We start from the raw sequence: 13187 nt of genomic DNA, 5'->3' as shown, positions 1-13187 counted from the left end.
CAAAGGTCTTACTGACAGACCTACGAGTTGTATTACACACATTTCTGGTAAAAAGAAAGGCCATCTCTTCCTGCCATCTCAGGCAGGAAGTCCTGTTCACAGGACTGGATGCAAGCATGCAAATGAAAAGCTCACAGCAACATCCTGACCAGTGCTGGGTTTACTACAACAGCCAGACTGAACTAAGAGGGCTCAGTCATCATAGGTGCACCTTGCTACTAAGAATGGTTACTAGTAAGATACCTTACTCCAAAGAGCAGTTATCATGGTTATACAAAATGTCTTAACCAGAGGAAGCATCTTGGTCATGGTATTTAGCTCTCTTATTATTGTTGTCTGGCTTGGCCTCACTCTCCTGTCCCTTCTTCTGTATCTTCTCTTTTTTCATTTATGGCTAAAAAGACCTCTTTTGTGACACTGCCATGCAGTCATAATTTAGAAAGCAGCTAAAAATAATGTCTTAAGCAGGTTGATGTTGGTGCAGATCACTCAAGTCCCATGGTAGCAGTAGTAGTCCCTTGTGCAGTGTCTGCCTTTGTCACCAGGGTGGTTGTCAACAAAATCTGCATTTCCTGCCTCTGTTTGCTCTGCTTTTGCCTCTCCTTTAGGTGTGTATTTTTCTTGTTTTGTTTTCAAGGAAGCAACACTGAACTTTAACAGCAATTCCCACCCATGTCAACTGTTGCTAAAAGGACATCTTTAATACCACCTGAAAGATTACCAGGACTGTTCCCTTTATAGATGTCTCTATAAGTAAAGGGCAGAGAAATAAGGGGTAGTTACTAAGAAAGTTTGAGTTATTACTTTAAAATTTCATTTCTTTGACTATTTTTCCATTTTGTTTTTAAGAAAAGGTTAAAGTGATTCTTAATAGTTCCTGTTACTGGGACTAAGAAGTTGAAGATGAGAATCTTCTTTGCTTACTGTTAGAAAACAAGATAGGCAGTCAGTACCCAGGTCTCTTTCTTGCAGGAAAAATAATCCAAAATAATTTGTCTAAATGCTGCATAAGGAAGTCTTCTTAGTTCCATTGTTCATTGACAATCTATGTCAGTGTGGATTGTCATAGATTAAAAACCTCCATATTTCACTTAACCTGAAATGAATGTTTAAAGTAAAAAAAACCAACTTCCTTAAGTTCAGTTTCTGGTTGGCCTTTAACTCCCACCTCTCCCCATTCCCTTACCCCCAGCTTGATCTATGTAACAAACCCCTAGAAGATGCTTTCCAAAATCATAAATCATAATCCAAAATCTTAATATTCCTTCTCTCAGTGTTGCACCTGAAAACAAAAATCTCTCAGTAGTGTATTTTCCCTCCTTGCAACTAGGATAGCAGAGAGGAAAAAATCCATGCAGCCAGTCTTAACATTAGTTATGCATCTCTAACTAACTTGCTTAACTTCATCATTATTCATTAGACCTGTTCAGATTCTTGTTATGTTGACATGGTAATTGGAAGACTAAATCCAACTAAATGAAGCATAAGGGAAGTGGCTAATGCTTAGTGTTACCCCTTTGCATTAGCCTAAACATACAAGAATTGCAGTGAATTAAAAACTGCCTTGTTATCAATATTTTATTTTGTTGCAGGACAATATAAACAAAGATGTCAACCTGCCTCTGTATAGCAGTCTACAGAATGAAATTACCGAGAAAACAAAGATGGCAGTAGAAAGGAGTTGATAGACTATACAGAATGCCTTATTAGTGAGAATTAGTTGTTTGATAATTTTTTGCCAATCTTATCTCTTTGATGTCCATTTATTTCCAGATAGCAAAGGTTCAGATCTATAAAAAAAATCCAAAATCTCTCATGCTTTTTCTTTTTAGCTCTTTCCCTTCTCTCTTTCTCATTTCTAACTTTAAGTAGGCCTTTGGCTGCACCCTTTGATCATTTAAGAGAGAAAAGGGTCTTTTTTATGTTAGAAGTGTTTGGCCTTCCTCAGTGTTACAGAAAATACCTATAGATGATTGAGAATCTTGAAATATCCCTCGTATAAACTGGTCAAGTTATAAAATCTTTTATAACTAGCAGCACATGAGAATAGCCCTATCAACATCATCAGCATCAGAAAGCAACTTCTGATTCCTAGCCCAAATGACGAGATATCTGTTCACAGTGGAGTAGACTGGGTAGGGGAGAGCCTTCCCTGTCTTAACTGGCTGGTCTCTGTTTATCATGAAGTATGTAGCCAGAAGTGAAATACTGAAAATTTAACAAAGACTTCATTTATCAAAAACATTCACTTGTCACTGTAGACAAGTAGGTGCTAATAAGTACCAGAAAAACACCAATAGTTTAAATAGCATTAACAAATATCCCTTCCTTCCTTAATTGGTGTATGCTACAAAGGAACTGAATTTCGAATGTACAACCAAATGTTAAAAGTTGTTTCCAAGCCTTACTCTCTCCTCAATGAGACATCAAACTGTTGTCACCCAATCCTTTTTACTTTATTTTTTAGTTCAATACTTTGATCATTCCCCTCTGACATGGTTCCTGCTGTACCAGATTAGCTAGCAGCAAGTTGCTAGCTAGATGAAAAAACCCTTTAATGGGGTCTGTTTAGTACTTCATCTGTAAATCATTTTATGTAAAGAAAATGTAACCAAGTCACAAATTGGCAGATAATTTCTTAGACTTTTTTGTTGCATATAAAATTATTACCCAGCTTTCCCTTATGCTCAACACTCTTTAAAATGTTGATGTAAACATTTTGTTTGAAGGAAAACATATAGAAGAAGATTGGAGCAAGCTATGTTTTCTCTGAGAAAATAGAATATCTCTTAAACAAAGGAAATACACTCCCTCTGATCCGCTGGAAGTCAGTAAAGCAACTGATGTGGTGAAATAAGGAAAAAGACTATTTGAGCTGGAAAGACGAAAGTTGGTACAAGTAGTAGTGGAGCTGTTTAGAGGAGAAAAAGAGATGAAAGGAGGGGCTAGGAAAATTGTTAGGATTGTAGCAAGAGACCTCTAAGAAAAGCATCGTCCAGTACACAAAGGATTTTGGAAAGGAAACCATGGGTATCATTGTTTGATTGAGACTGTTTCTACATTACTTTTCGTTGGTACAGGCTAGAGACCTGGAGGAAAAGAGAGTTGGGGTTATTGAAGAAACAAGAGGAAAGGTCCTTTTGAGGACTCAAATCTGATCAAATATTAGGAATCAGACAGTTGAGTTTTAAGGTCACTACAGGAAGGAAAAGACTCAGTAGTGGGGACTCCCAGAGATCAGTGCTAGTACCATTCTTATTCAACACCTTCATTAGTGACCTGAAAAAGGGATGGTGCAATGAAATTTCCAAGTTCATGTAGTTTTAGGTTTTCAAATGCCACACTGATGAAGAAGAACTCTGAGAAGACCTTGAAAAATTGAGTGAGGGGACAAAAATGTGTCAGATGAACTTCACTGTAGATAAATTTACAGTAATGCAACTGCAGAAAACTGAATTAAAATATTCATATGGCTGATCATGTAATTGTAACATGGACAGAAGCAAAACCTTGTTGCATCCTTTTCTGACTCTTGTGAAAGTTTTCTGTATCATGTAATGTGAACAGAAGAACCAGACTGCTATTGTGATATTATGTCTCCACCTTCAAAGGTTACATGCCTGCATTACCTTTCTGTAGAAAGGCATGATCATGACAGCTCACACCAAGGCTCACCCTTTAGATGCTGGTTACATAAGTAGGTAGTTGGTGTCACATTCTGTGTTGCTGCAGCTATGTTATGAGTGACACCTGAACTAGCTATTTTTCGTCTAGCTTATGGTTGCCTATAAAAGCTATTAAGCAGTCAGACCTTGAGTCAGATTCAGTCGGAGGTCTAAGAGTCTGGGGAACTGTTTGTTTCTGCAGCATTCCTTTACAAAGAAAATCAGAAAGGTGTTTGCATAAATTTTGCCCTTAAATGTCCTTAAATTCCTAGATCTTTAGATGTTTTGCCACTGATCCTGGATACACACCCTTCCAGTCTGTGGATATAGTAGTGAAGGTCTGATTGTGCAGATCTGTGGTGCAACAGAACAGAGATGCTTCTTTCCCATGCTGGAATGTTTTCTGTTTGAATATAGAAGCCAACCCCTAGCTGTTAGCCTTGAAGAGGGCATTGTGTGTAGGGGCTTGAAACAATAGCTCTGACAGATCTGATGGGCTCATTCATTCCAGTAGTATTAATGCTGATACTTAGTTATACTGTAAATTCAGTGTGTTAACTATCACACTGCTCATCAGAAGCATGTTAGAGCAGGACTAGAAACAGCTGAAAAACCTGTGAAGAGCCAGAGCCCATTTGGCAACACTAGTACCAGTGTGGAAGATGAGCCACCTCTTTACCTCAATCAAGAAGGAGCCAATTGTCCCACTGGGGCAATATCTTTTCCCACTCTTACTTTCTTCTGTTTCCCTGTAGTTGTTCCCATTATTTTGTTATGGTGAACAATGGTTAAGAAACACATTGAGTCATACAGTTTTCTGAGGTGTTGAAAACAAGAAGGCCATAAAGCTGATTGAAACAGTCAAAGCCAAGTGATGGGAACTTTCCACCTTGGAGCTTACATCATATTGAGCATCTCTGCACTAAAAGCAGAATATGAATTCTACAATAGTAGAAGAAGAATAGATAGATTATTCTGCAGTCAAAATCTGGAAAGGGTGACATTTTTCTTTGATGCTGCTGTGCGGTTATACCACAATAATATGGTCTTACTCTTGGGGAAGTACCTAACAGAAAAGAGATCGTGACAAAAAATGGCAACAGGGCATCCTATGAATTCTTTGTAGGAACATAGTCTAGTTGCTAAAGCAACGCACATATAACTAGAGTGACTATGCTGACTTATACTGCACAGGGTTAAACTTTTAGTCTAGTCTAGTCAACATGGTTTATCTGCTTTCCCTCTATGCTTTCTGTACAGCTGTACAGTGTAATGATAAACCAGAGAAAGCTGTTCCTTCTTTTTGATTTGCCTTATTTTTATTCTTTATGGTGCTGTTCAGTAATGCCTGTTTTGAAAAGACTACCGTTAATGCAACACGGAGTCACTGCAGATTTCCATCTCTGTGCCCTACTTCTGCACTGACCAATTTTTCTCACACCCATAGAAGAGACATTTCTGTTTGTCTTTTATTGGTGATTTAGTACATAGGTATCAGCAAAGAAATTCATTACTAACCATGAATCAGAGTACTTGTCTTATTTCAGGTTTGTTTCTTATCTGGTTATTTACGATCAGTGTTTAATTTTCTTTCTCAATTGATGCACTTGTAATACCAAGAAAATTCATGTGGACCCCTTCCCCTTTTGATAAACCAGGGACAAAGAAGTAAAGTTACTAAATATGTACAGGGTCACAGTTATAAGGCATGTGTTTTTAATTAAGTTTTAACTAATTCCCTTTATCTTGTCATAGTAATTATGACTGTACAAGTCATGTCACATTAATATGTGAAAGCAGCACTTTGACATAGCTGGTCAAGGACCAAAGTCTTTATGACCTCCCTTGTTAAATCAAACCAGAGAGACTGATCAACTTGCATTTTACTTCCTCCTTTGATAAATTATGTTAAAGATGAAGAAAAATGCCAAAGGGCCAGCACACATTGCTGCTAAATATTGCTGAACTACACCAGCAAACAAATTGAGAGAAGAGTTCTTGTAGACCTTTTAATGGCCCTGGGCTTTGATAATGAAAAATGAAAGGACATGTAACACTGAAGTAGCTCAAGTGAATTGATAATCCTCGAACAAATCTAAACTTTATACTTTTTTTTTAATGATATAGTTGGGGACCCTGGAGTTCCAACTAATTTTGCTACCTTCTCTTTAAGCAGAGGATTTCTTAAACAGAACACAACTCTGAAGTTAGCTAGGGGGTGGCTCCACAATACATTTGCTACTCTCTACAACCAAACCATCCAGATACTAATTGAGAAGAACAAGTGCAATGTAGTCTTCTCAGACTATATTAGGGCATAAGGTCTGGTCCTTTTGGAGAAAGCTAATTTTCACCATCACAGGAAAATTGTTTGAAAGGAATAACTTAATATAAATTTGTGTTCCAGCTCACTTTGTAGTAGATTTCCTGTATAGGTAAGCCCTACTAGCAACCTTGTAGCTTAGCTAAGTCATTTTTGGCTTTTGTACTGGCTTATGCATATAGCATATGTGCTGTTCATCTCTTTATTACAATGTGAAGTCATGCTCATAAAAACTAGAAAAAGAATGAACACCTTGTGTCAAATTTTTCATGATGATAGTCTGCTTCATCCCCTTACCTCCCCACCCCCCACTTTCCATGCACACTTTGAAGGAGAAAAAGAGAAGTGCCATTTTTTTCATGCTGTGCCAGTAACTACTGGAGGGGTGCCTCACAACCCTTCTGACTGCTATGCCAGTCTTTATCTTTTTGATTCATTTTTCATTATAAATAACTGTAGTGTCTGCTTCTGCTGTTTATGCATTAAGCTGCTGTGGGGACAATTTTTGAAGACTCCTGGCTGGATTCTTAGCTGGGGTCTCTGGCCTTTTCATAGCAGAGACTTTAATCAGTTTTGAAATTCAGTCCCCTGTTCCACGAGAATATGCTGAGTAATAGCAGCATCTCATTGTCACAACAGCTTGCAGGCAGATTCAGAAAGACAGCCCTGTTTTCCCATATCTGCATTTATTTCTTTCCAATATCTTGGGACCAAAAGGGACCAAAAGAAATTTCTTTTCCTTTTTCAGACAAAGATATCTAGGAAGAGGATATACCTTAGGTCCTTCTATCTGTATGAACAGTCACTGCTGGATGGCGTTCTTCAAAAAAGAGAATTTAGATTGTGTAGAAAATGACAGCATTACTCCATTTTGCTACATATAAATTTTAATGCTGTGTACTTAAGTTTTACACACTTATACAAAAGCATTGCAGGCAACAGTGGGCTGAATCTGGAAAATAAGTAATAAGGAAAATGAATCAGAGGCCTATTTATGACTCTGGAAAAGAAGTTTATTGTGGTCACCTGTTTGTCCACACCAAGATTGGGAAGTTGCCTCTAATTGCCATGCCACTAAAAGGAAACACAGCAGTAAGATGCTTTGAGAGCTCCCAGAGTGTTCAAGACTTACATGATTATTTTGTTTAAAAACAGTAAATACCATAGAATTCAAATAAAGGAAAATATAGTAATTTAGAGGCACTTGGATTAAACTTCTCAAACAACCTGAGAAACCAAGTAACTGATGTGAACTTCCAAAAAGTTCCATTTTACAATCATTTCAGTCAACATTTCCTAAATCGTAAGACATATTTTTTGGCTGCAAAAAAAGACACTAAGTTCTGATCTAGAGAATCTGTTTAACTAAATTAGTTGTACAGTAAAATATGCATATAGTTACTTTGACAAGAGACCTATTTTACAGGCACGTGTATGTTGGGCTTTTAAAAAACTGTCTGCTCAAGAAACATTTAATCAGACTCCACTATATTTTCTCTGTAGTTCAATTGGAAGTTAAGTGGCCCAAGGGCAACTTTTGCTGTAGTCAAGAGAATGACCATTTTTTGAGAATTAGCTCAGGAGTATTTACAAATCTCCATAAAAGAAGTGTCTCTAAAGGCATTTTCTACTGAAATCAAATATAATTGTAGCTCTTTACTAAGTTTTCAGAACAATGTACAAAAATGTCATCCTCCTTCTCTCACACCTGTTCTCTACTTCCAGATTCACAACTAGCAAGACAAAGCAAACCTAAATACTTACCGATGTTGCTGTTTATCGCTGCACAATCTACAAACAGGAAGCACCTGGGAGATTAAATCTCAGAGTGAGTTGTTAAAAGGGCAAGAAATCTGAGACCGTGGCAACTTAGAACGCAGAAGGTGACTGCTGATACTCTGAGACCATACAAAATATCAGAATTATGAATCAAACCAGTGATTGGCAGGTTTCTTACTTGACTAGAGGATTGCAATGAATATTAGTGGGAAGTAGTGATTCAGAAAATGTGAAAGTTCTGTTTCTCCTTGTGAAAAGAGAAAGCCTGACTACACCCAGGATGTGCCCAAGAATGCATTGTCTAGACTTTCGTATATCAAACTTTGAGTGTTTTTATACCTGCTTATTGTTAATTGCTAGGAAAAAGTACAGAAGCTGCTTTTTGATCTCCAGATAATTATCTTCCGCTAATTATTGAAATGTGAAGGTTTGTGGTTGTAAGACGGAAACCCTTTTGCTGTTGGGGGAAAAAATACATTTTAGGAGAGTTTTCAAAAACATCCATATAATTGTTAGAATTTATTTTCTTTTTTTTCCCTTGTTCTTGAGTTTTAAGTGAATAGGCTTTTTAGTTTTGTTTCAGCTTGCATTCTATTAAAGAAAGAATTTTCACCATCTGACCCTGCATTAATCTAAGCAATGAAGGACTATAATCAGATGCTGCAATGTGCCCATTTCCTGCAGGCTTCTAACATGAATTGGAACCTGCTGGAAACACAAGCTGACTTTCTCAGTAAGTCGTTGTTCAAAGTGAGCAGGAGACCTCAGGAGTAGCACCTTTTGTTCCCCGGCAGGAGCTGAACCCTTACTTTACTGGAGCAAAATAAAAATGATACAGAAACACTAAGAGTGAAATCAAAGGTTAAGGAAATAAAGCCTGAAAGTGAGAAGGGGGGTGGGGAGGGGTATTAATGTAGTTCTGATGGAGCCTGCTCTTCAGGATCATGCCTTTTACTTCAGACACTCCTACTTGCTTGCAAAGCTTGTCAATGTAGAGGCTTTGCAGTGAAAGGTGCTCCAGCCTTTCCCTGCTTCCACCCTGACAGCCAAAATAGGTTGTTTGCCATAATACTAATCTTGTTTCCATCTGCTCAGTCTTACCTACTCCCAAGTAAATGATTATATTCATTATCTAAGTCAATACAAGAACCCAAATTCATCTCTGGAAGTTAAAAAATCTGAATATTGAATAATCTACATTCCTATCAGTATTATTTCCTGATATTTAACATTTTCTGCCCATCCCCCATAAAATCAGTGAACATTTTTCTCTGTAATGTATTCCAAGAAAAAAAAGCCTGCATTTTGGAGGGTTTCCTGAGCTAGTGACTTTATAAGCATTTTTTTCCTTTGGAAGAAGAAGAAAAACAGTATGCAGTTTCCTAATATAAGCTTTATCCCAGTGCATTTCACTGGTCCTCAAAAGAGAAAAGATTTGTATTTCCAGTCCCCCAGTTAAAGCAATATTTGCTCAATAACACTACACCATTCCTCCAAAATAAAAACTAACACAAAACAAACCCCACAAGAAAGAAACCACAGATTTTACAGCTTGGAGAATAGGAAACATAAAATTCACATTGCCAGTATGAGACAAAAACAATGGAACCAAGAGTAAGACATGCAAAAAGAACACTTGTTCCTGTACATTCAGTGGAAAGAAAATAGCAATAATAATATTCTAATTGTAAGATATTCCTTCTAATTTCTACGTGTTAGCAGTGATGCTGGTCAAAGACTAGCCTAGAAAAAGTCCCTCCCTGCATGTCCTGCTTACTCAGCTCAGTGCAGCAGCTGTTCCAATAAGCAATTTGATGTTTAGCACCTGAGAATTTGCTCTCTCCTTCAGCCAGGATTGCAAGCTCAACAAAATTTATAAAAGCATGAAGTTTCATAACTCTTTCTCCCTAATGCAATAGCCATAGAAAATCTGGGTTATGGCGGATTCATTAACTTTCTAGTAAAATTAGGTTTTATATTTTAAAGCTTTACCTTTTTTCTCAACACAATGGCAATCTCTCCTGTGTGTCCAAAAGGAAGGATTTAAAAGAAAAAAGAAGAAGGGATGGGAGGAGAGTACAAGAAAAAGATGGTGCTGGTTCTTACCTCCAAATAGCTTGATAAAGATAAATATTCTTTGCTTGTAGCCTACAACTAGTCTTGATTATTATGTATGGATAAAAATCTTCATTATCTTTTTGAGATTTATTTAAAAAATAAAAAGTGTTTATTTCTCATATTCTCAGAATTTAAGTTCACATAAATTATACCTATTCTTGAGTGGACTTTTCTCTAAACTGCTGGGTTTATTCTTCTGGTTTTGTCAGCTCCAGCAGTTTTCATATGAATCTCACTATATTTATCTCAAATTCCTTGAGTCATAGATCTTATTGTTACTGCTTTCTCTCTATTACATCAGAAAAGTTGGCTCAAACATACCCAAAGATTTAAGAGACAAGAAAAAAAAATTAGTAGACTTATTTTTATCAAAATCAAACCCACAAAACTTTAAACCCACTTAGGAAAAGACTTAGTTCTGTTCTAAATAGATATTTATATGTTTTTCCATAGTGCATTGATTCTTCCCAAAGAGAGGCATTGCTTCCTTAGGTCTGAAAAACTGTTCACCAGTCTTTCCCTGGTTTTGGTTCTAGGTCAGTTCTTACCTGCTTGTATTTAGACTTCTCAGTAATTGTGATAGCTCAGCATGGCTCTTGGGAGCTGAGATCTATGGGAGTTGGGTACATGGAGGATGTAGCCTGAGAATCAAGAAAGATTTTGTAAAAACAAGAGTTGTCAGAGCAGTTTCACCTAAGAGCCCCTCAAAGTGTGGTTAGATCTTTCTTTTCAAGTGGATGTCCTGCTAAGTCTGAGCACAAAAGAGAACTCCGTGTTTGTTGCCAAGCATTAAACTTCTGTGGGATGGGCAGGGGCTGGAGGAGGAAAATTGAAATGGGGAGGGAAAGGAGTGGTTAAAAGTCTTTCCCTGGATGCAGCAATTCTTTCTCAAATGTTGCATTGCTTTTTTCTTAAGAGTTTAGCAGTCACCAAAAGTGCAAAGTTACACCGTAAAAAAAATCTGATGGGGATGAGGGTATATAAAAAAATGTAGCAATGTAGCATCAGTTTCTTTTATAATTTTCTGTTAAAAAGGAATATTTCATCAGCTGTATGAGCAAGAAGAGACAGCTGATAGCTCTGTAGCTGTTGCTCTCAGAAAAATCTTAGTGTGCACGAGAACAGATAGAAGCAAAACCCATCCTTGTGTTGGAATAAAAAGATGGGTTTTGAGCTTGCTAACTGGTTTACCAGGATTACTAAGATTTTCTGGGCCTGCTTCCTGTGAGACTCTAAGGCACTGAGGAGAAAAAAATCTGGAAGCTGAAGGCAAGGTTATCAGTGATTGCTGAGTGGATGCAGGTGGATAATGGAAACCAAGGAGAAGGTGAAAAGGGACCTGACCATGCAGGGTCTACTCTCTGAGGACAGATGAAGAACTCTATTCTCATCAGGTACAGCATAGTATGAAAATAATTTTACAAGATTATGAACTTGCCTAATATTTATGAGGAAATTTATATTCATTTCCTCAAGACAAAGACAACTTGGCTACTTTTTCAACAGAAATAAATTGCAAAATGCATATAAAGCTCTTTCTCCCTTTTCTTATTGTAAGATACTACAAATCTGTAATTTGCTTGAAATTACAGAGAAAAAGACAGGTTAGACTTTAGTGAGAGTTTGCTTTTATAATTGTTTTGGTCACAGCAGACACTTTATGTCATGCCTCATATAGCAAAAGACTACTGTCTGAAAGGTGGGTAATTCTGAGAGAGAACTTGGAAGCCAAGATTTTTTATGTTTTGAATTCTGTTAGAATAAAAGGGCTGAAGTTACAGTGAAAATTATTGTCCTTGGTATTTATGCACTTTTAAGAGTCATATTCCTGGATGTTGTTGCTTGGATGGAGGAAGATGATCCTCAAACAAGAATCAGTAATATGTGTTAGTGCACTGCTTATATGTGTATTAGTGTTGTCTGAGTATTGATGACTGTGGTATTAGAATAGAATTTGACAGGCCTTGTCCTATCTAAATCTGGACATTTCACATTTCTTTCATGACTTGTTCCATTCTTCCCCTTTTTGTCTTGTCTATTCAGACTATAATTTCCTTGGAGTAAGGGGGTTATCTTTTGTTGTGATGATTGCACAGTGATGAAGCTATCACAAATCTATTTCTTCAGAGGGTTTTCTAGGCAGTGCTATTATATGTGAAGTCATCTAGTATTCAGGGACAGTCTGGTTTTACTTCTTCTGTGTCTTTGGAGACAAAACCAATTTATATCTATATGCAGATAATAGTCTTTAAAATTTTTTGGATCTCCTTATTAATTCTGTGGACATGTCTGCTATCTGTATGTTCAATGTTTTGTGATCATGCTACAATATTGAAAATACAGACTGTTGTAGAGAAGGCTGTCAGTTGAGGCAGGCAATGCAAACAACACAAACAGTGCGTTTACCAAGCTTGGCATGATCATTATTCGGGGTGGGATTTTAGTTAAATTAGTTGAAGTGACAACATGTTTGGAATGGAATGAGATTCAATGGCAAATTGAGATTAATCAAATGAGTATGACATGCCTTCAACTGATAATGAGGTTTATGCAAACGTGCACTGTTTTCTCTCTTCCAGTGATCCCAAGTACACAAAACCAGCTGAAATGTCTGAAGTGTAGTGTTAAAATTAGCTGTAACTTCAGTGATCTGTTGTAACAAGAGGTTCATTTTGCCTGAAACTCAGCAACTACTCAAATTTCAGCTAAGAGCTGCTATTTAGCTTAGGAATCTCCTTTCATTTTCTCTCTCTTCCAGTTCTAAACCCGAAGTTCTCTACGTGGGCACATGGTGCCACCCAACACAGGTTAAATGTCAGCACTGTGGCCTCTAGCTTCGTTTAAAGGACCTCTGGCAATGATAGCTACTGGTCCAGTGGTCAGCATAGCTCAAAGGCAAGATCACCTTTATTGCTTTTCCCTTCTCCTGCCCTCTTACTTACAGTGAAGTTGCCCTCAGATATGGCATTCATGTTTGGGGATGAAACCTACTTATTGGTGAAGTACCCATAAGTGGATTCATTTATCAGATTTTGCTGATCCATTATTGTTGCATGTTCATGGCTAGAACTTTCTACAAAAAGAAATCTTTATTATGGCATGAAAATATCCACAGGCATCATTCATATCACTTCAGATGTGAAGATCTCGCCCATCAGTACAGTGCTGTGTAGAGATAAGGTGCTTTTGTGCCATGTAACATTTATTAGCTAAAACAAGTTCTAGAGTGTTAGTACAAAATAATGACTATCTAGTTACTCTGTATAGCCTCTCAGTATTTCTGTTGATTATCATGCTATTAG

Source organism: Myiozetetes cayanensis, unplaced genomic scaffold, assembly GCF_022539395.1.
Source record: "Myiozetetes cayanensis isolate MyiCay16 unplaced genomic scaffold, myiCay2020 scf7, whole genome shotgun sequence".
Classification (NCBI taxonomy): Eukaryota; Metazoa; Chordata; class Aves; order Passeriformes; family Tyrannidae; genus Myiozetetes; species Myiozetetes cayanensis.
This window is presented reverse-complemented; position numbering follows the sequence as displayed.